The 23,356-nt window shown below is 36.4% G+C and overlaps 1 protein-coding gene and 1 pseudogene across 2 annotated transcripts in view; both read left to right on the top strand.

Annotated features, from left to right (window-relative positions):
• The window catches only part of STAT4 (signal transducer and activator of transcription 4), a 145,896-nt gene that overhangs the window by 5,009 nt on the left and 117,531 nt on the right, over positions 1-23,356 (top strand). The gene's annotated exons all lie outside the window — the stretch shown is intronic.
• The window catches only part of LOC140503216 (small ribosomal subunit protein eS6-like), a 34,885-nt pseudogene continuing 14,115 nt past the window's right edge, over positions 2,587-23,356 (top strand).

Here is a 23,356-nt window from a genome sequence, read left to right as displayed (position 1 = left end):
GCTAAAGCTTCTTGTCATTCAAGGGGGTGATGTGGTTAGATCTAGACTTTAGATCAATTGGATTGGAAAAGAATAGATTGGAGAAGAAGAGATGATACAGGGAGACCAATCAGGAGGCCATTAAAATAGTCTAGACTAGAGATGAACTAAGGCTGGTGCTCCATAAGTGGAGATAAAGTTACTAATGTGATAGACATTGAGTAGATAAAATTAACAAAATTTTCAACTTTGGATTTGGTATTTGGGAAAAGGAAGAGGGAAGAGGGGAGGGTGACTCTGAGGTGTTGAGCCCAGGTGCCTGGAAGGATGGTGGTACCCCCAAAAGAAAGAGGGAAGTTTGAGGACCGATAAGTAGAGTACAGTCTTACATAGGTTCTATAAATGCATATGTTGATACATGGGCATGTTATAGATATCTAAGTATATGTGTGTATGTCTATAGATGTTTGTGTATATGTGTGTATGTATATGTATGTATGTACTGCGTATATATGTGTACATGCACACATACATACACAACACATAAGTACATACATATATGTGTGTGTGGTGTATGTGTGTGTGTGTGTGTGTGTGTGTGTATAATCTCTGCACTTAATTGTAGCCTTCTTGGGAGACAAGGGGGAGTAGAAGGGGGAAAAAAAGAACAGTAAAAAGTGTATACCAGAGAATAAAAGAAAATTCACAAGGAGTCAAAGATGGACAGTTCTGAATACACTGTATAGTATTTATTATACAGGCTTTTCTTGAAATAGAAATTGATAGCTGTATATTTTGAATCCTCTCTTACATTCTGCTGTGCACATGGTACTGTTTTTTTTTCTATGTTCTAATTCATCCAAGCTAATATTTTTAGAACACTGCTACGTATTATGCCAATCAATCAACAAGAATTTTTTTAAGTGGTCAATAGTAGTAGCTAGGTGGTAAAGGGAATCGAGTTCAGTGCCTAGAGTCAGGAAGACTTCAGTTCAAATCTGGCCTCAGACACGAGCTATGTGACCCTGGGCAAGTTACTTAACCCTGTTTGCCTCAGTTTCCTCATCTGTAAAATGAGCTGAAGAAGGAAACAGCAAACCACTCCAGTATCTGCCAAGAAAACTCCAAATGGGGTCACAAGGAGTCAGACAGAACTGAAAATGACTAGACAACAACAAAAATAATAGTTGGTGTTTACATGGTAAACATTATATATATATAAACATACACATTATTTCAGCTTACCTTCACAACAACCCTATAAAGTAGGTACTATTATTATCCCCATTTTACAGGTAAGTCAACTGAGACTGACAAGAGTTAAGGGGCTTAATTACAGTCATACAGCTAGTAAAGGTCTGAGGTAGAATTTGCACTGAGATGATCTTCCTGACTCCCAGGTCAGTGCCACCTAACTTACTTTAGACTATGCTGGTGCTCAAGGACTTGTATTGATTTCCTTCTAACTCCCAAATAAACTCCCCTGCCTATCATTTATCACCTTCTCTAATCTAATTTCAACCTTATTTCCCCCTACTTAACATTCCTACTACACTATTCTGGTGGGTCTGCACGCTGTTCTCTAAACCCGGTGACATCCATTATTCCTATCTTTGGACCCATGTTGTTCCCCAGTTTGGAATGTCCTCCCCTCTTTTTCCTGTGTATCCAACTTAAGCATTACACAAAATCCAACACTTGTGTTACTGTGTTACCTCATCCATGAAATCTTTCCTAGCTCCAGCAACCAGAATGGGTCCCCAGATCTGTCACAAACTTCACCCAAGCAAGTGGCATAAAAGACACCCTAAGGTGTCTGTGATGTTGGTTAGTAGTGAGAGGGTGGGGACATTTCCCATGGTGAAAGACAGGGGCCCCAACATGCCAAATGGCTGACTATGGGGAGAAATCAGGCCATTTGATAGATATCTATTTAAGCTAATTCTTGTAAACCATAAGAACAATTGCTAGCACTTATATAGCTCATTAAACTTTACAAGGAGAAGGAAATGGCAAACCATTCCAGTATTTTTGCCAAGAAAACCCCTTATGGGGTCATGAAGAGTTGGACATGACTGAAAACAACTGAACAACCACAAAATTTACAAAACATTTTATGTGTTTTCTCATTTGACCCTCACAACAACCCTGAGAAGTAGTTATAAGAAAACTGAGGTTGGAAAGAGTTAAATGGCTTGTCCGGGATCATAGTTATTAAGTGTCTGAGGTAGGATTTGAACTCAGGTCTTTCTGGCTGCAAGTCCAACACTTAGCTAGCACAAACACCTAGATGCCTAGGTCCTCATATAGATGTTTCTTTACATTGGACATCCAAGAAGCCTGATTCTTAGTGGAGCAGCACTAGAGGGATAACCCCCAAAACAATCAGATCCATGTCTTGTGAGAAGGGGCTTAAAGAGGCTTGTTTCATTTTAGAGCTATAAGGGACCTTGGAGGTAAGGTTGTCCAAATCCTCACTTTTACAGATGAGGAAAGTGAGACCCTGTAGAGAGATGTCTTTCTCAAGTACACAATGGAAATCTCATTTAACTCAGTGAAAGTGAGTCTGAGTTAAAGTCAAACAGATCCTGAATTTCAAAAGCCGACATGACTCTCTTAGAGCTGGAAGCGACTTCACAAGCCACCTTTTCCAACTCCCTCATTTTACACAGGAGAAAACAGAAGCCCAGAATTGGTGTCAGAAGAGGAGTTAGAACCCCGTTCTTCAGACTTCTCATCCAGGTTATTGTCGGATCGTTAGAATTTGCCAACTCCTTCCACCACATCCTGGGAAGGTGGACCCTTTGATATGTAAAGTCCCTGGTCTCATGACTTAGATCACAAGCTAAATGGGTGAAAGACCTTTACTGTACCTTGGCCTTCATGCTCCTCTCTACCCTCTCCTCTTTGCTCTTTGAAAGTTTAAGCAGTTATCAGAGGGCTGCATTTTCATGGATGGCAAAATTCCAAGGACAGAGGAGGCAGAGGCATTCTCATGAAGGCAGGGTCCATGACCCTAGGCTCCTAGGGGATGGATCCTATCCCTACCTTGCCCCACTGGACATGTCCAGGCCAAGATAGACCGTACTGAGGTAGTGGCAAGTTGAAAGGTCTGAGTACTTCTCCTTCCCTCTACCTCACCCAACAAAGCCATACCACTAGGTCCCACCCTCAGAGGAATATACTTGCTTTTCTGTGGTCCTTTAAATCTCCCACACTGGGGGCAAATTTCTCACCTTTGGGCCAGGCCCTGTGCTCTAGTTAAAATTCTCTTCACACCTTTCTTTAAACTCCAGTGGAACTATTTGAGGGTAGAGATTATAGATAGGGACATAATTTTTTATCTCTTGAAGAGTTTTTGCTGGCAGATTTGCTTTTGGTCTGATGTTTCTGAAGATTTCATATCATAAAAGACAATTTTAAAATTAGTGCAGTGCCTGGCACAAAGTAGGCTTAATAAATGTTTCTTGACAAATTAATTAATATGAATACATATGATTTTCCCCTTATCAAAACATTAAAGAGCTTTTCCCTCTCTAATTTTGTTTTATCACCTGGAATTTTAAGCAGTGCTAACTGCTACCAACAACAAAAAATGACATATAATATTGTTTTCAGGGACTGATAATAAACAAATCTGGTACAATTTGTATATGTACAAATGTACATATACAAATATGTACATGGTTCATATACATATATGTATATATGTATACATATATACACACATATATATATTCTTAGGAGGGTAATGCATTTTCCTCAATATTACTAAATCACTGAGTAGTCCACCAAAAATTGCATTCTTTAATGCCCTATAGATTCATGTGTTTTACTTTGAATGGAGTAGCATGAGGGTCCATCTATAGATTTCATGTATTCTAAGATGCCAAGTATTAGATAATAAATTATTTATAAAAGCAATGTTGCCAACATTAGTTTGACTATAATTATCTTAATTCTGATCTTTAAAACAAGGATTTCTACCTTTAAAATGATCTCTGGGCATCTATATTACAAAGAAATTATGTCTTGTTAATATCAAGGCAGTTGGCCAATTACTTTTTTAATGAAAAACTTATAATAGAACTGCCAACCATAGGTTAAATAGGACTTTCACTATTCAAGTTGACTGCTGACTATAGTTCCCATTTCAATTTTTGTACAATGATGTATCAAATACCTTCATATTGTAATCACCTTCTGTTTCCTGCGCATAGTTAGCCTAGGAGGGGTAGGCAACTTGCAGCCTCAAGGCCTTCTAGGTCCTTGGGTACAGCCTTTTGACTAAATCCAAGTTTTACAGAACAAATCCCCTTAATAAAAGGATTTGTTCTGTGAAGTTTGAATTCAGTCAAAGGGCCACAGTTGAGGAAGACCCAGAAGGCAACATGTGGTCTTGAGGCTTCAGGTTCCACATCCCTGGGGTAGGCTATCCTTCAACACCACTATTGTAGATCTAGAACACCTTGGCTGGCTTCTTTCATCCATGGAAAAAAAATTTAATGACAACTATCTTAACTTTTAGAAGTGGGGGGATTCAGAGCTGATCCTCAGCAAAGTTTTCAAGTAAGCAAAGTTAGACTTTGGACTTCTCCCATTCTTTTCTGAGCCCCTCTCTCCCTCCAGTTTGTCCCTCTATTCTCCCCAACACACCCTTGCAACAAACAATCTTTTTCAAGGAAAACAGTGATCTCATGCTGCCATATGAGTGCCTAATTCTGGCACTTTACTATTATAAAAAGATTCAACTTTTATAGGCTATGGACTCTTAAACTTCAGCTTTCTAAGGAATCAGTTCTTTCTATGCATTGATCCTATTAATAGGGGTGCTAATAGCTAGCCCGTCAGGTGTTCATATTTTTGGCAAATGCGGATGTTCCAGGAAGAATTACTATAGCTAAAATTTAAATGTCAGACAGCTTACAGTTGTTTGAGATGTCTAGTTGCCCTGGGAGGAATGACTTCTCAAGGTAACAAAACTCCAAAGAGCCATTTTTCACTTGAGACCTTATATAATATAGAACACATCACCTCTTTTCCTCAAGTAAGAAACCAGTTCCATAGTTCCTTGCAGATAGACTCTTGCAGTAAGAAATGGATGAAGAATAGATATAGACAAAACAAACTATATATTTGTTTTGTAAATCCTCAGATAAATCTGTATGGACACGGTTAAAAACTGAGATATGAAATAATTTAGCAGTACTGACATTAAAAATGGAGAACCTTACCGAGTAATGAGAAAATTCTCAAATCTTGTTGATTGTATCATGTGTAATATTATCTTAAAGTGATTTCAGTATCAGAATCAGTTCTGGGTTGCCAAACATAGCTTCCCAGCAATGCTTTCACTGGCATTTCTCAAATGCCCTGAATATAATAGAAACCAACTAATCAAAGACACAAAAAACCATGGAGAACTATCTTTAAGAATAATAAGGCAAATTCATCATAAAACCATTCTTTATGGGCAGATATAATGAAATGAATTTACGTTTAAAACTAATCTAGACCTTTCATAACTTATAACTTGAGTTATTCAGGCATTTTCTCTTCCATAGATCGTCTCTACACCCAATCTCAGATACAAATTAATCCAGGATCCCACGTATTGAATTGTTTAGTTAGACCAACCTCAAAAGGCTCTCCCGCATGTCTCGGGTATTCTCCCTGCTCTATTCTGACTATTGACTTCCTTTTAAGTCCCAACTAAAATCCTACCATCTACAGGAACCCCTTTTAATTCTAGTGCTTTCCCTCTTTTAATTATTTCCTATTCATCCGGTATAGAGCTTGCTTTGTATATATTTGTTTGTGTGTTGTCTTCTCTGTTAGATTGTAAGCTCCTTGAGGGAAAGGACTATCTTTTGCCTCTTTTTGCATCCCCAACACTTAGCACAGTGCGTGGCACATAGAAAGTGCTTAGGAAATGTTTATTGATTGATTGACTAATGGGATTGGGAAAAGCTCACTGCTACAGGTGGAATTTGTACAAGGTTTTCAAGAAAGCCAGAGAATTCAGGAGGTGGGGATGAGGAGGGAAAACATTCTAGGCATGGGGGCAGCCAAGGAATCCTCTGGAAAGAGCCAATGTCAGTGTAACTTGATTATGTGGAGGAATAAAGTAGACTGGAAAGGTAGGAAGGAATTTACTTCTGATAGGTTTTAAATGCCAAACAGAGGATTTTACGTTTGATCCTAGAGATAACAGAGAGTCTTTGGAGTCTATTTAACAAAGTGATTTCGTTAAATTTGAAATTTAGGAAAATCAGTTTTTCATCTGAGTAGATGATAGACTGCAGTGGAGAGAGACTTAAGGCAGAAAAGTCAACCAAAAGATTATGACAGTCAGTAGTCAAAATATAAGGTTACTAGCATGGGGGCTGGAAGAGTGGAAAGAATAAAACATATATAAAAGTTGTTGTGAAGATATAAACCATAAAACTTGAGAGCAGATTATTTCTATGGGGTATATGGAGTATGAGTGAGAAGTTGAGGAAGATGCTGATATTGTGAGCCTGGGTGACTGGGAAGATGGTGATTCTTGCAATAGTAACAGGGAAATTCAGAAGAAAGGAGAATTTAGGGCAAAAGCTTAATGAGCTCTATGTTGGATATGTGTTCAGTTGGAGATGACTATTCATCTAATTCAAGATATTCAAAAGGTAACACAAGACTGGAGCTCAGAAAATTTTTAAAAGGGAAATTCAGAGTTCATGAATATGTAAGAAGAACACATGTAATTGATGACACAATCATTGATGGTTGTGTGTAGTTGAGGTGCAATAGAGAATTGAACAGAATGAGGAACTGGAAAATTATAGTATTTGAGGGAACACCAATATGTATGTTGCAGTCCCCTCATATTAGAACAAGAATTGAGGTATGAAGAAAAATGTTAGTCAGGCCTTGAATTGACTGAGGAACAAAGGCCAATGCCCTGGTAGTTGATAAAAAAAAATTAAAAAAATAAAAAAAAGATCCACCAGAATAATAATAAATAGGCAGCATTTACAGAGTGCTAAAGAGTTTTACACTTCAGCCTCACCATAGCCTTGTGAAGTTAAGTGTTATTATTACTTCCATGTTAGAGAAGAGCAAATAGATACAGAGAGGTTAAATGATTTGCCCAGCTAGTAAGTGTGTGAGACAGGATTTGAATTCAATTTTTACTGACTCCAAATCCCATCCTCTATCCACTATACCACTTAGCTGCTTCAGTATCTGTATTGGCTGATAAAGTTAAAAAGCATTTACTGCAAAGGAAGAAAGGTTGCTAAGCAATGATGATAGAATGAGAATCTGGAAGTAGCAATAGAGTCAGGTTCATTCCAACTGCCCCAACATGACTAGTCAGTTGGGGTATGAGTGAAAATGCAGCTAGTACTGGAAAGTGTGGCCAGGGATGCAGTCTCAATAAGAAAAAGCCAGATCTCAATGAGTGCCACAAGATGGAAGGAGAAAGGAAGGGAAAAGAAGAGAGAAAAAGGTTTAAGATAAAAACAAATTTATTCATTATGGAGCAGGCATTCCAGAGAGCACTGTGGGAAAAGTGGATATATCTAGAATGGGACTTTTGGGGTATAGGCTTCATAGGGATGGGAATAAGGAAGTGGGTAGTTGAGGATGAGAAATGGGATTTATATGTGGTCAAAATAAAGATCTATTCCTCTACGAGGTCAATGAGCTAAACAAATTATAAAAATTCGGGCATGGGAATAGTTACATAACTCCTGCATTGATAGCACAGATTTGTCCATTTATTTTGTCCACATATAAGAAGTTCCATTCTATAGATGGCACTGTTCTTGGCTGATGAAAAACTGATACCTCAAGACCATCTGGCCTTTGTAGTAAAGCATACAATCCTTGCACTGCAAAATGTCTGTTGTGAGGAATTGGAATCAGGTTTATCATAATGTCCTAGCCCAGACTCAGAAGTCAGCAACTGTTTGTTCTTCCAAGTATTTTAGGCTTTTGCATCTATCCTCATGGAAGACCTTTTCTTCTTGGTAATGAAAGGACCAGCTTTTGTGGAAGAAATAAGTGAGTTTCAGAAGACTTGAAGTTCTGGCTTTTTTATTTTGTTTTAGAGAGGTACGTTCCCTGGGGCGGAATAAATACTGGTAGAATTGACATGGTGAGGGGCATTATAGGATAGAAGATAGAGCTGGTCACAAAGTCAGGAAGACCTGGAATCAAATCCTACCTCTGACCATGTGACCCTGGGTGACCCTTAAACTTTCAGAGCTCTAGGCAACTCTCTAATACCAAGTTGCAGAGAGGCTGCTAACCTGCATTGGTATAGAGAGTTTCTTCATCTAAGTGTCCCTTATCCCAGATGAAATTGCAGGTCAACTCCCTCTTCCTATTCACATGGCAGACTAATAAAGTGCTACTGGAAATTGTCATTTTACATTTCTCATTTTTCACTTAGATGGTTGATTGACCAAAATGATGCTGGCTTTCCTTGAAGTCTTTTAAAGAATTGATTCTTTGCTATTCCCATGATTAAGACATGTCACAAAAGGTAATATCTAGAGCCATAGACAGCAGGGTATTGATGAAGCAGTGAAAAGTTCTACGGGGAACAGAAATTCCAAACTAAAGGTATATAATTTGGAATGCCATTAGGCAATTACTTGGGCATTAGAGAAGAATCATTGAGACTGAGTTGTAAATGAATTCTCGCAAAGTCATGTGTCCAAAGATTTTCCCTTAGAATAAATAATAAGGAACTGATTGACTGCAAGTACTGGATATTCATATGTTACTGCTTAAGTATCATATTAATGATGTATTTATAGTCAACACAGTATACTGTAGACATTAGGGACACAACAGCCTAGGAAAGTGACCCAAAGTCTTGAATTCACATTTCTCTTCTCATACTTACATACTTGATGCATTGAAATTATGTAGATTTGCAAAAGGAAGGAAAAGATGGATTCTTGAAACTTGAAATGAAGCCCTGGATATGCAAAAGAATAATAAATTAAAAAGATGGTTTGTGAGCAAGTAGGAAAGAAAGCAGTTATTATTGGGAGCCACTAACTTGGCATGTGATATTGAGCAGGTCATCTCATTCTCCTAGGACTTCATTTTTTTGTATATAAAAAGATTGGATTAAATTATTTCTCAGGTTTATTCAAATGCTACAATTCTGTTTTGAGCTAAAAATTCTCTTTTGGTTAAAAATTTCTATTTTTAGAAATTAAATATTTTTTAAATTTAAATTATTTTTAAAAATTAAAACATTAAAAATTTTTTAAAATTCTATTTTGGTTAAAAAAATAGTGACTGTTACACATTAAGATCCTCTTCAGGTATAAATCTATACTTCTATGATCCCCTAGTTTATTTTTCAGAAGCTTTTTTATTGTTAGAAGCTTTTTTCAGGTCCTTCAATTTTCAAGTTAAAGATTTGCATTTTATCTCTTCAAAAATATTTATCATAGGCATCTTATTTGGGGTTTTCTCCATTCCTTGGGATTTCTAGAAGTACCCCATTTCCCCATTAGTGGTGCAACAGGAAAGGTATCTTGAAATCTACATTAAACTATGATTGTCTTCTGACTGCCTTTCCTCCTCAAATCTTTGATAAATTAAATGAATCTCTAATTGGTATAGTATGGGAGTGTTTGAGCTAAGGAGACTTTGCCTTCAGTCATTATTCTCAATGGTCTACCTGGGTCCTAGCAAGGAGAAGAAACAAAAGGAATATTGGGTAAGATAGGAACAGAAGAAAGTGGGCAGAACAGAAAGGTGCCTATGGATTCCCTTGTATCTATTATAGAAAAGCCAGGTGACTAGGAAACCCCTCCCCCATATCCAACAGGGGGTACTCATAGGTGCTAGGACTTCGGACTGGGTGGAAGGAGAGGGTAAGAGGTATTTTGAGGATGGCTTGGTGGCTTGGTTTAAGTCAGGGCAGTCCCAGCTTCTAAGATAAGATGGAAAAGTGGTGGTAGAGCAAGGTAAGGGGAGGGAAGGTGACCTCAGGCTCCAGCCAGGAAAATGATGGAAGTGAGATCAACAGACTAGTAGCCAAGTCCTTCCAACTCCTTCCTTTGTCCTACCATGGGACAGGGTTGAAACAGTCACAAACTCTCCTCTTCTTCCTTAAAGTACAATCTCTCCTTGCAACTGACTTGAGACCTTCATTTGATTTTAACGCTAATTAGTTATTTATTAACTCCTAATTAGAATGAATTACAAAAATAATGTGCTGGATTAACTTTATTTCATTTTACTCCAAGACCAAACTTTGTTCACACATGCTTTAGGTCTTCATAGCTTATTGCTTATGTAACATTATCATCAGTTCTGACAGAATTAAGTGATTCAATCAGTTTTTTATTTGTAATTGTACTTTATTTTAATATCATTTAAAAAAAATTTTTGAGCTCCAAATTTTCTTTTTCCCTCTGGTCTTTCTCCCACCCATAGAGAAGGCAAGCAATATGATATAAATTACGTATGTGAAGTCATGTAAAACATCTTTTCATATTAACCATGTCAAAAAAAGAAGCAAGAAAAATGAAGTGAAAAAAAGTATACTTCAATCTGCACTCAGAGTTCATCAGTTTTCTCTCTAGATGTAGATAGCATTTTTCACCATAAGTACTTTGGAATTGTCTTGGATCATTGCATTGATTAGAGTAACTATCTTTCACAGTTAATTATCATTATAATGTTGTTATTATTGTATACAGTGTTTTCCTGGTTCTTTTCACTTCACTTTGCATCACTGCATACAAGTCTTCTTAAGTTTTTTCTGAAACCATCCCCTTCATCATTTCTTATAGCACAATTATTCTATCATAATCCTATGTCACAACTTGTTCAGCCATTTCCTAGTTGATGGGTATCCCCTCAATTTTCAATTCTTCACCACCACAAAAGAGTTGCTATAAGTGTTTTTGTAGTGATAGGTCCTTTTTCTTTTCCTTTGATTTGAGATATAGATTTAGTGGTGGTATTGCTGGGTCAAAGGATATGCACAATTTTATAGAGCTTTGGACATAGTTCCATATTATTCTCCAGAATGGTCAGATCAGCTCATAATTCTACCTTCAGTGAATTAATATCCCAATTTTTCCATAACCTCACTATCTTACCTTTCTGTTACATTAGTCAATCTGATAGCTGTGAGGTGTTATCACACAATTGTTTTAACTTGCAGTTGTCTAATCAATAGTGATTTAGAACATTTTTATATGACTATTGATAACTGATTTTCTCTTCTGAAAAGTGCTTGTTTATATCCTTTGATCATTTATCAATTGGGAAATGGCCTTTATTCTTATAAATTCTCTCAATTTCATACATATTTGAGAAATAAAGCCTTTGTCAAAGAAACTTGCTGTAATGCCCTCTCCTCGCAGTTTCCTATATTCCTTCTAATTTTGACTGCATTAGTTTTATTTGTGCCAAACCTTTTTAATTTCATGTAGTTAAAATCATCCATTTTGCTTCCTGTGATATTCTCTGTGTCTTGTTTGGTGGTCTGACAGGTAAATTTTCTGTGCTCCTCTAATTTGCTTATGATATCCCCTTTTATGTCTAAATCATGTACCAATTTTTACCTTATCTTGCTATGTAGTACAAGATGTTGGTCTGCACCTAGCTTCTATCAAACTGTTTTCTAGTTTTCCAAGGAATTTTTTTCCAAATGGTGAGTTCTTGCCCCTAAAATTTTGAACCTTTGAGTTTATCACACACCAGATGACTATGAACACTTACAACTGTGTTTTGTGTCCCTAGTCTATTGGATCAGTAAGATCCATCACTCTGTTTCTTAGCCAGTCTCAGATTGCTTTGATAATTACATTTTATAATAGAGTTCAAAGTCTGGTACTGCTAGGCTACCTTATTTCACATTTCTAAAAAATTCCCTTAATATTCTTGACTGTTTGTTCTTCTAGATGAATTTCATTATTTTTTAGTTCTATAAAATAATTCTTTGATAGATTGGTATGACACTAAATAAATTAATTAATTTAGATAGAATTGTCATTTTTTATTATGTTGGCTCAGTCTACTCATGAGTCACTTGTATTTCTCCAGTTGTACAGATTGGTATTTGTGTGAAAAGTGTCTTGTAATTATGTTCATATAGTTCCTGGGTTAGTTCTGGAAGGTAAACTCCTAAGTATTTCATATTATCTGCAGTTATTTTAAATGGAATTTCTCTTTCTACCTCTTCCTACTGGATTTTGTAAGCAATATATATATATATATATACATATATATATACATATATATAGATATAGATATATATAGATATATATATGTTGATGACTTATTGGATTTATTTTTTATCTTGAAACTTTGCTAAAGTTGTTAATTATTTCAACTAGTTTTTTTGGTTAATTCTCCAGGGTTCTCTAAGTACACCATCATTTTGTTTGCAAAGCATGATAGTTTTGTTTCCTTGTTACCTGTTTTTAATACTTCAGTTTTTTTTTTTTTTGGTCTTACTGCTGTAGCTAGCATTTCTAGTACAATATTGTGTAACAGTGGTGTTAATGGACACCCTTGCTTAACCTCGATCTTATTAAGAAGGCTTCTAGTTTATCCTCATTACAGATATTGTGTGTTCTTGGTTTTAGATAAATATTACTTATCTTTCTAAGAAAGGCTCCATTTATTTCTGTGCTTCTGGCATTTTTAATGGGAATGGGTCTTATATTTTATCAAAATATTTTTATTCATCTATTGATATAATCACATGATTTTTGTTATTTTTGTTATTGATACCTTCAGTCATTTTTAAGAAAATAGATAATAAACAGCTTCTATCTTCTGGAATTCTACTTTGTGAATGACAAGTTACAATCATTTTTAGGCATAGAACATAAAAGCAAAAGGGACCCTGAAAACTCTCCAGTATTATATCTAAAATACACAGGATAAGGATATCTGTTTGCTTTTAAATGCTTGAATTGGAAATAAATGGGTACACTACAGTTGGTGATGCCAACTGATATAATGATAATGATAAGGCTCAAATTTCAGGTTAGAAATAAAAACATGACTAAAAATAATCCAGGGATATTCAAACTATCTCAACTTCTTTTTATATTGTTCTAGGGAAAAATACACTTAAATCACAAGATTTAGAGCTAGGAGTGACTATAAGGTTTATTTAGTCCAATCTCCTCATTTTATAAATGAGGAAAATGAAACCGTCACATCCAATTCTCTTGGCATTGTATCACACAGTTTCTTGCCTTACCCTCTAAAACTCTTCAGTAGTCAGTCAAGCTCTTCCATTCTTTGACTCCATCTTACCTATACAGCCTTTTCACCCTATCTTCCCCAACATAAACTTTCTCTTAGTCAGAAAGGAAGTTAATCTCTTAATAAATCTCTTATTAATTCTTTCTAATTAATTAATCTCTTTAATGTCCTCTAATTGCACTATATTCAGCTAATTTCTGTCTTTTGCATATGTTGCTCTCCCTCACCTTTCTTTTCTTTCTACCAGTCCAAATCCTACCCGTCTGACAAATGCCCAACTCAAATCTCATCTTCTCCAAAAAGACTTCAAAATGCCTCAGGCCCACATCTCTGTTTCATTTTGTTTAACTCTTTTAAGCATTTATGAGAACTATACCATTTGATCCTTGATTATATAATGTGAAATTATAAAAATTTAAAATTATAAAGTGATATTCCTAAAGTATAGGTCTGCCCATATCATTCTCCAGTTCGATAAACTCCAGTGGCTTCCTAATGCTTCTCTAGTCTCAAATATAAATTTCTCTGCTTGGCATTTAAAGCCCTTCACCATCTGGCTTTACAGTTTCATTACACATCACTCCCTTCATACAATGCTATCCAAACTGACCTCCATGGCTAATTTTCACACATTATATTATCTTTCCCATATCTTTGCCTTTGACTGTCCCTTATGCCTATGTGAGAACAGCTTCAATAGTCTCACTGAAGGTGTTGTCACATAAGGAATGCACTAATTCCTCACCTTGGTTTCTTAAAACCCCAGCTGTCTTCATAGTTCAGTCAAATGTTACCACTTGCAGAAGGTCTTTCCTGATCTACTTTCCACCATCCCACCACCCCCAGGGTATTAGTGCCTACTCCTTCAGAGTCTATAAAGAATGCCAGCAATATTAAGTAGACTAGATGGTTCTAAACATCATGGCTGCCCACCTTTAACTCAGATAATTAAAATGTGACTGTTTAACATTATAAGCTGTTTCATTAAATTTGATGGTTACATTTGTCTGTTAAATATTACTTTTCAACAATATAACATACAAAAACCTACCCTACATAATAAAAAGACAACAGGAGTGTGATGATGAATGTTTAAAAACAAGCTCACCAAAAGTACAACACACACTTTTAAGATTAATCACCATTATTAACGTTTTCTCTATTACTTTCTTAGTTCAACAAAATAATCCACAAAAAAATAAATCAAGCCTTAATTTGTGGTGTTTGCTAGTTGCCAAAGTACAAATACTTACACTGAAAATTTAACAAGTGCTGACTCCAGAACATCCCTGATATACGTGTATACACACATACATATATATATATATATATATATATCTCAGTGTATACATATACATGCCATTAAAAAACACTTGCTTAAAGTTATTTTGGTGGTTTGATGGCATCTTTTGGCTATAATCCCCTCTTCTACCAAATTAGATGCCTTTGTCTTCAATATGATATTTAAGGCTAAGGGGGAGGCTAATGGTATAATTTTGCTATAACACATAATAAATGCACTGTTCCTCAGGAGACCTTTAAACATGATGCGTTGCTTAGTGTTTGGGTGATAAGAGATTGTAGCTTGGGTAGTGATCTTCCTACAGTCATTAATAACCTCATCTTTTAAAAAAGGAGGAGAAAAAAAAACCCCAACATTAGACCACATGATTCATGGAGCAGGTGTTAGCTCTGTGGTTAGTAACCGCAATTAAAGGTTGAATCAAGAAGACCATCAGGGAAGGGAAGGAAAGGAGAAGCAAGAGGGAAAAGGACCTCTTTCTCATTACTTTGACTTCTTTCTCTAAAGACAATTTTGGTTGACCGAAAATAGGAGCTAAAATAGAAATCTATGACTATTTGAAAGTTGAAATGTTTTGCTTTTGGTCAAGCCTGCAACTCACTTGCTGGTGTTGGGTTTATCAGCTACGGGAGGATGTTTAGTATATCAAGGTACAATGCTGAAGGTTTAATGAAGCTGAGAATTTTAAAATGGATTGCCTTTGCAATTTTGTATTGTTTTCTAACTATAAGATAGGAGAGGGGAAGTTGGTCTGAATAAGTCAAACTTATTAAGTTAGAGTACATCTGACCCTAACATCTCACTCAAGCAACTTTCTCAGTTCACTCCTCTTCCTTCCCTTCTGCACACCACACACAAAAAGAATTATGGGACCTGACCTCAACAGAAGACATAAAAATTATTTTATTTAGCTGCTCTGTATTAACCGTCAGAGAGCAATGAGTTGAAGGCTCAGTTGAATTCTAGTTTATTAGAAAGTACATGGGCGTCAACCACATAAAAACAAATCTTTTACCAGAAGTCTCCCTACACCTCAAATGATTTTCTTTGCAATAACAGATTGATACTTGTACCAAGAATGCAAGGTACATCTCTACTTTATATTTTGTGTATAGTTTCTTCTCCTTATCACTTTTAATTCTGATTTATTAGTTCTTTATTTTCAGAAAGAACATTGGAATAAGACATACATCATCTAAGACATATGAAATGTTCAAAATCAGTTCTCTCAGGAAAATCTTCTTATTTCTGTATAAAGTTGATTATAATAAGTTTCATTACTATGTTAATTTCCATGAGGAAAGCAAATTTCTCAGATTTTTAAAAAAATTTCTTTTATTTGGGATAGATTCAATATATCTAACTGGAGAGCTTCTTCTTTCTGCCACAGAACAGCAGGTGAGTTAAACACACAATGAGTCACTACCTCGGTGGAAAATGAATCCAAGATTCCTGTTGATTTGAAAGCTCAAGTTTGGGAAAGTGTCATCCATTGCCCCCATTGCTCTTCACAGAGGGTCACTAACTAGCTGCAGTGGCCTTCTTGTTCTACCTTCAAGAGTTTTCCAGGAAACGTTATTTAGATCTTTTAGGAAATGAAGGTATTTGAAAAGATAATGTGACCTGCATTTTTTCAAGAAAAAGAGAAAACAATATGACTAGAAAGGTCCACTTAGTTCTGTGATCACGAGGCCTGAGTTATGTATTTTTCACTTGGTATCTCTCATCCTGTCTCCTGACTTCATTGGCTGGAGTTCCTGCCTCTTGCTTCCACCCATCAACAAAACCTAAAAGACTTTCACTTTCACTGCTGCAGCCCTTGGGTCACCTCAGCCCAGCAGGCATTGCTAGGACTGCTCAACCTGTACTATTTTAACCTAGTGGGTTGGGAGTTTGACACTTCTGATCCAAGTGACCTTGGGCAAGTCCTCCTCGTTGAAAACATTTGACAACATGACTGAAAATAGCTAAATTTTTACTCTTCAAGATGGCAAAGATTTTTAAAGACACAGCAATGGTTTGTTTATATTTTCCCTGTAAGAGAAGTTATTGAAACTGGATTTGTACTTACTGAGATTTTTAATAAAAATGTTGACAAGAACAAGAATTATGATAGAGACCTCAATAAAAATCTCCTTCTAGAGAAGGAAGGCTCTATTATCTTCTCTTGAAATGGCAGGAGCTGTTCAGTTGGTTTTATTTTTTTACCTTTTTTTGTATTCCACAGAGGCACATAGTATGCACTTAAATTGCTTGTTGACTGTCATTGGGTATAGTTATTCAGACAGTTATGTTATCAGCTAGCTGTATTATCATCCTGCCCACATATGTTTGCTGTTTCTACAAAGACGTAATTGAAACATTTTGTCAAATGCTTTTTATGCCTTTTCTTCCCGAATTCAACATTGCCTTGCATGATGCCTAACATTGCCGTAGGCATGAGGGATACAAGGATTAAAAATGACACAATTTCTGTCTTCAACGAGTTTGTAATCTAACAAGGAGAATATGACATTTACACAAAAAAGTATGAGGCAAGCTTTCCTACCTCTTTAGATTAGAGCAAAGGTGAGATCTAGGCATGGGGCTATTAAAAAAATCTGGGGATAAGAAATTGTTTTCAGGGGGGCATGCAGGGGCAGAATAAAGAAACCTTTGTGGAAAAGTGTCACCTGAAAAGGACCTGGAAGGAAGATAATTTCAATAGGTAAAGAAGTAGAGAAAGAGCATTTCATCCATGAAAAACAACTTACATAAATTCATGGAGGTGAGGTGGGAGAGTTCAGGACCAGAGCAGGGATATCTGTTGGTTCAATTTGGTTGGAACCTATGACTCAAGAAGGAGATTAGATAATCAGAAGGCAGGGTTGGGGGCTGCTAAGACTTTTGTATTTCATTCTATCAGCAGCAAGGAACCACTGAAAGTTTTTGAACACGGGAATGACATAGGTTACTTTGGCAGTTATATATAGGATGGATTTCACAGAAATAAAGCAGAAATTCCAGGTAAGAGCCTATTACAGTAGGTTAAATGAGAGGCAAAAATGTAAATAGCGAAGAGGGGATGGATGAAAGATGTTGTGAGGACCAACAGGCCTTGGCAAATGACTGACTATGAAGGATGAAGAAAATGGAAGAGTCAAAAATGATTCTAATCTTCGTGACAGAAGGGAGGATTGTGGTGCCATCAATAGAAATAAAGATGTTGGATGCAGGAGAAGTTTTGGGATGGGGGAGAGAATGAGCTTATTTGGAGATGTGTTTTATGAGGTGCTGGAAGGACTTTAGGGCAGAGATGCATCAGACTGAGTTAGAAATGCAGCTCTGGGATCACAGGGGAGAAATTAAGGCTGAATTTATAGGTTTGATAGACATTAGCATGGGAGTAATAACTGGATCTCAGGAAATAGATGCAGTCAAGTAGGAAAGAGTATATATAGGGAAAAGGAGAGCCAAGGCCAAGAGGAAATTAGTCAGTTGTGATGTTTTCTAGGAATTATTTCAAGAGCCTCCTCTTTGGGAGCCCTGCTTCAGGTTTCTCTAACCCATCTTCCTCACAGCCGCCAGATTCACATTCCTGAGACAGATCTGACCAGATCATTCTGCTGCTCAGTAAACTCTACCAGATATCCCTTACTTTTAGGATCCAATACAAACTCCTCCATTTGACTTTAAAAGCTTTTTTTCCCCATCCTAGCTCAAATCTATGTTTCTAGGATTATTTTACATTACCATCATACTGTGAACTCCTAAGAACAGGAACTGGTTTTTGCCTTTCTGCCACCTAGTAAGCATTTAATAAATACTACCTCATTAACTTTCACATCAAGACTTTCTTGTTTCCTTTGTGGAAACAATTGTTGGAAACTGAAAACAAACTAATTAAATTTTAAAAAAGAAAAAGTCTGAGTATCAATTGTCTCATATATAAAATGAAGAAGCTGACTTCTAATATGTCTTCCAGATCTTAAATACTTTGATGCTGTAGCTTTAAATTCTGCCAAGCATATTAACATTCAGTCATTTTCAATCATGTCAGACTCGTTCTTATGCCATTTTGGGTTTTCTTCTCAAAGATATTGAAGTGGTTTGCCACTTTCTTCTCCATTCCAAGTATATACTTATATACAAATATGTTTGCATTTATATTTTAGGATGGGGTTAGATCTGTGATTTTGTATTTTAAGAACTTCCTTTATTCATTCAGTTCCTTACCTTCTCTGTACTAGTCAAGAAGTTTTCTGTGGGGAAACAGAGTTTAAGTCACTTGTCCAGGAATCCAAGTCTTCCTAATGTCAAGTTCTAAGGTTTCTATCCATCTATTACTCTGTGTGTATGTGTATATGTAATCCACATGTCTACACATTTTACATGAATAAACATTTTACATATACATAAAAAAGACTTTCCTGTTTTCCCTCTCCCAACAGCTAGTGATACCCCCCCTACAAATTAAAATTGTGTTCTCATTTTGTTTGTGTTCTCTCTGTGACTGTCTATCTATATGCTGTCTTTCCCTATGGAATGTAAGCTTTGTGAGGGCTGGGACTATTTCATCTATGTCTTTATATTCCATCTAGCAAAGTGCCTGGAATGTAGTATATACTTAATAAATGTTTGCTCTTTGATTGGTAGTAATCTCAAGTGGATCCTAGGAATCCCTTCTTCTGATCCTAATACTCACCAGCTATTCACTTGATAATCCACTTAAAAACTTTGCCAAAAATCACTTTTTCTTTCTTTGAAAATTGAAAAATCTTTTGCCCATCTCTCATTTTCTAGCACCTCTCCTCCATGAATCTCTCCTATCCTCCATGAATCTTACTGACGACAATTGAATGAGAAATCTGAAAATTCAGCATTCCAATGTTTGATTCACCCAGAACTAGAATTTATATTGGGGTTCCTTTATCAGGTACTTTCACTACCACTTGACTCATTTGTAGCTTTAAATCCTCCTTAAGGGAAGTAACATAATAATTGCCCTATTTGCCTTAAACAGTAGGCCTATCTTGACATTGTGGTGACCCTCGGAAGCCCATCTTTATCATCTTTGGCATTTTTTAGAAATATTCTGCTCACTTTAGGATTTAACAACCCTTACATGTTTATACCCCCTTTCCCCCATGTATTCTTCTTTGTGCACAGATCCCTTGTTTTCATCTTTTGGATGTATCTTTTCAGCTGTGAGCTTACCCAGGAGCTCCTTGTGTAGTTATATCCATCTCCTCAGATGTCTCTCACTTCTCTGCCTCACTGGGATTATATTCAATTGTATTATTAGAATTTCACTTCAAATATTCTTCCTTTCCCTCTTAAGTCATCTTTTAACATCTGGAAAGGGGTAGAACTGGATGACCTCTAAAGTAGCTTTCAGCTCTAAATCTATTATCTAATGATCTTGTAATCTCAGGAAATACTGTCATGTCATGAAATTCTTAGAAAACTTTTTAGAGTACAAATCTGACTATGTCTAGTACCCCCCTTCCTGACAATTATGCACTTTAACATAATATGGTCACTTCTCCCAAAATTTCCTACTTTCTCTTCACCAATTATTTCTTCCTGATTCAGACTGAGTCGAAAGTATGGTCCTCCTCATTGTTTCTTCATCTTCTGAAAGATGAAATTGTTGGAAAGGAATTTATTTAGCAGATGATCTATTTATAACAGAATGAGAATTCTAGTAGATATGCTAGTGGTTAGAAGACCCTTATCACTGTAATGCCTTGCCTTTCTGTCAGTTTCACAGTGGAATTTTTAAAAAATCATCCATATTCTGCATTTGACCAGACAATCTATCCTACACTACAACTGGAATATCATGTCTGTTTTTCTCTCCATTGATTCTTAACCAAATACAGTTTTCTAAGTCCCTTGCAGAGTGTCATATAAGCTTATACTTACCGGCATGTAACACTACTTTGATGTCCATTCTACCATATCTGTTTATTTTGAACAAGATATACATCTCCCTTGTTTTTGTCCAGTCACAGTTCCTCCTGAGTCTCAGAAAGGCTACTGAGATCATAGTTACCTCCTCGTGTTAAACTTTGGAGTTCACTTTGTTTCTTACCTTATTCTTTGTGCATTGATAGATAGAATTTTTTGTCCATAAGTGTTGTCTCTGCCTTACCACTTCATTCTTCCTCCAATTAGATGTTACCTCCTCTCTTGCTATCCTTTCTGTGTCAGACCTGATACTCTCCATAGTATCTGGTTTTGTGGTTTTGGATGGTCATTTCCCTTCTACCCTTCTACTTTCATTAACACTCTTGAATGATCTAGTCTCTGGTCAAACCAGTTCTACTCAGTCTTCATGGGATGGATTCCATCCTAGGCAGTAGCTCATCATTTTAGTTTTTTAAGTCATGATTCAAAAAATCAAATCTTGTTCTTAGGTACTATCTCATTAGGCAGCTTCCCACACTTTTTCCCCCTTTACAAAGTGTCATGTCCCATAGGAAGAGGATATTAAAGCAGCATGTCCAAAGAAATACAGGTTGCTTTCCAAGGCTTTACATACATTAGAAATGCTTTCCGTGTTTCTTCTGGCAGTGTCATCTTCACATGAGTCAATATTGGTAGATCGTAGTGGTCAGGCTTAAGTAATCTCCTCTAGTGCTTTGTTAAGTTGCAGACGCATATTTCATGGACAGCTAGATCACACAGTAGATGGAGTGCCAGGCCTGCAGTCAGAAAAGTTCATCTTCCTGAGTTCAAATTCAGTCTCAGACACTTAATTAGTTGTGTGAGCCTGGGCAAGTCACTTAACCCTGTTTGCCTCAGTTTCCTCATCTGTAAAATGAGCTGGAGAAGGAAATGGCAAACTCCTCTAGTATCTGTGCCAAGAAAATCCCAAATGGGGTCACAAAGAGTCAGAGATGACTGGAACAACTAAACAACCACAAACATGCACATTTCAGGAAAGTCACATACCTCTTAGACACAGCAGCAGATTTGTTTATACTTTTTGATGCCTCCTTGTCATCAAGGGATTGATCATGTTATACTGCTTCTTCCTTAAAAAGATCTAGATCATTTTTATATGGGAAGCATCTCATACCTATTTTGAAGCTCCAGTGATTCACAATTTGTTCTTCCTTTTTTTCGTGTCCCATTTTGCTATCTTCCAACTTCCTTGATGGTGATTTTTGACCCCTTTACCTTCCTTCAAAGTTGTTGTTGACAATGATGATGATGATGGTGATGGTGATGGTGATGATGATGGTGATGATGATGATGATGGTGACTTCTTATTTCTTCTGTTTGGTCTAGGACTTTTTCTATTCTATCTATTAAGGCATAGTCTAGAACAAGGGCTCTTAACCTGGAGTCTATGAACATATTCTTTTAATATTTTGGTAATTATATTTGAAAATAATTGGTTTCCTTTTTAATAGCATGTTTTGCTTTAATTTATGCATTTAAAAGCATTGTTCTGAAGAAGGATCTATAGGATTCATCAGACTGTTAAATTGATCTATAGTACAAAAAAAGATTAAGAACCCTGAGTCAAAAGAGTCATTTCTCCAGTCTTTTCAAGCTTGAAAAGATGTTCTTCCATTTAATACATATATTACAATACAATTAACAGTTGCTTCCTGAAGGAATGCAAGTATAGTATAAACCCAGGAAAGTTATTGAAACAGTTGTGACTCTTGACTATCTCTTATTCCCCCTCCCCCAATATCCAATCTTTTGCCAAGACCTAGTGATTTCACCTTTGTAGTATCTCTGGAATGCACCCACTTCTCTTTCCTCTAATACTACCACCACTCTGGTGCAGACCCTTATCATCTCACACCTGGACTCTTGTAATAGCCTGTTGGTGAGTCTGCCTCAGGTTTCTCCCTACTCCAATCCATCTTCCGTTTAATAACCAAAGTGATTTTCCTAAACTGCAGGTCACATCATGTCTCTCCACTGACCCCAATCTACTTAATAAACTACACTTGCTCCCTGTTGTCTCCAGGATCAAATACAAAATACTCTGCTTGTTGCTATTCAAAACCCTTTATAACCTAGCTCACTCCTACCTTTCCAATTTTTTTCCACCTTACTCCCCAACTTTTACTCCAGTCCAGTGACATTGACCTCCTGTCTGTTGCACAAATAAGACACTCCACCTCTCAGCTTTGGACTACTTCTCTGGCTGTCTCTCATGTCTGGAATTCTCTCCCAACTCTGCTCTGACTACTGACCCTCCCTGGCTTCCTTTAAGTTCAAACAAAAATTCCACCTTCCACAGGTAGCCTTCCCCCACTCCTCTTAATTCTCATGCCTTCCCTTTATAATTACTATTTATTCATCCTAAATAGAGCTTGCTTTTTAGATTTTTATTTGCATATTGTCTCTCCCATTAGATTGTAAATTCCTTAAAGTTAGAGAGTGTCTTTTGCCTCTTTTTGTATCCCTAGGCTTAGCACGGTGCTTGGCACATGGTTCCACTTAATTTTTTGTATCTTAATACATTTTTATTTTGTTAAAAATTTCACAATTACATTTTTAAAAATTTTTAACATACATTTAAAAAATTTTTTTGAGTTCCAAATTATCTTTTTCCCTCCCATCCCTTCTCTACCCATTGAAATGGCAAGCAACAAGATATCAATTATACATGTGAAATCATGCAAAACATATTTCCATATTAACTATGTTGCAAAAGAAAACACACACATACACACAAAGGAAAATGAATAAAGTGAAAAAAGTATACTTCATTTCTCTCTCTGGAGGTGGATACCATTTTTCACCATGGATCCTTTGGTCTTGTACCGTCTTGATCAGAGTACCTAATTTTTCACAGTTGATTATTGTTACAAC

Source organism: Notamacropus eugenii, chromosome 5, assembly GCF_028372415.1.
Source record: "Notamacropus eugenii isolate mMacEug1 chromosome 5, mMacEug1.pri_v2, whole genome shotgun sequence".
NCBI lineage: Eukaryota > Metazoa > Chordata > Mammalia > Diprotodontia > Macropodidae > Notamacropus > Notamacropus eugenii.
The sequence above is the reverse complement of the archived record's forward strand: the minus strand, read 5'-3'. Positions and strand labels throughout refer to the sequence as shown.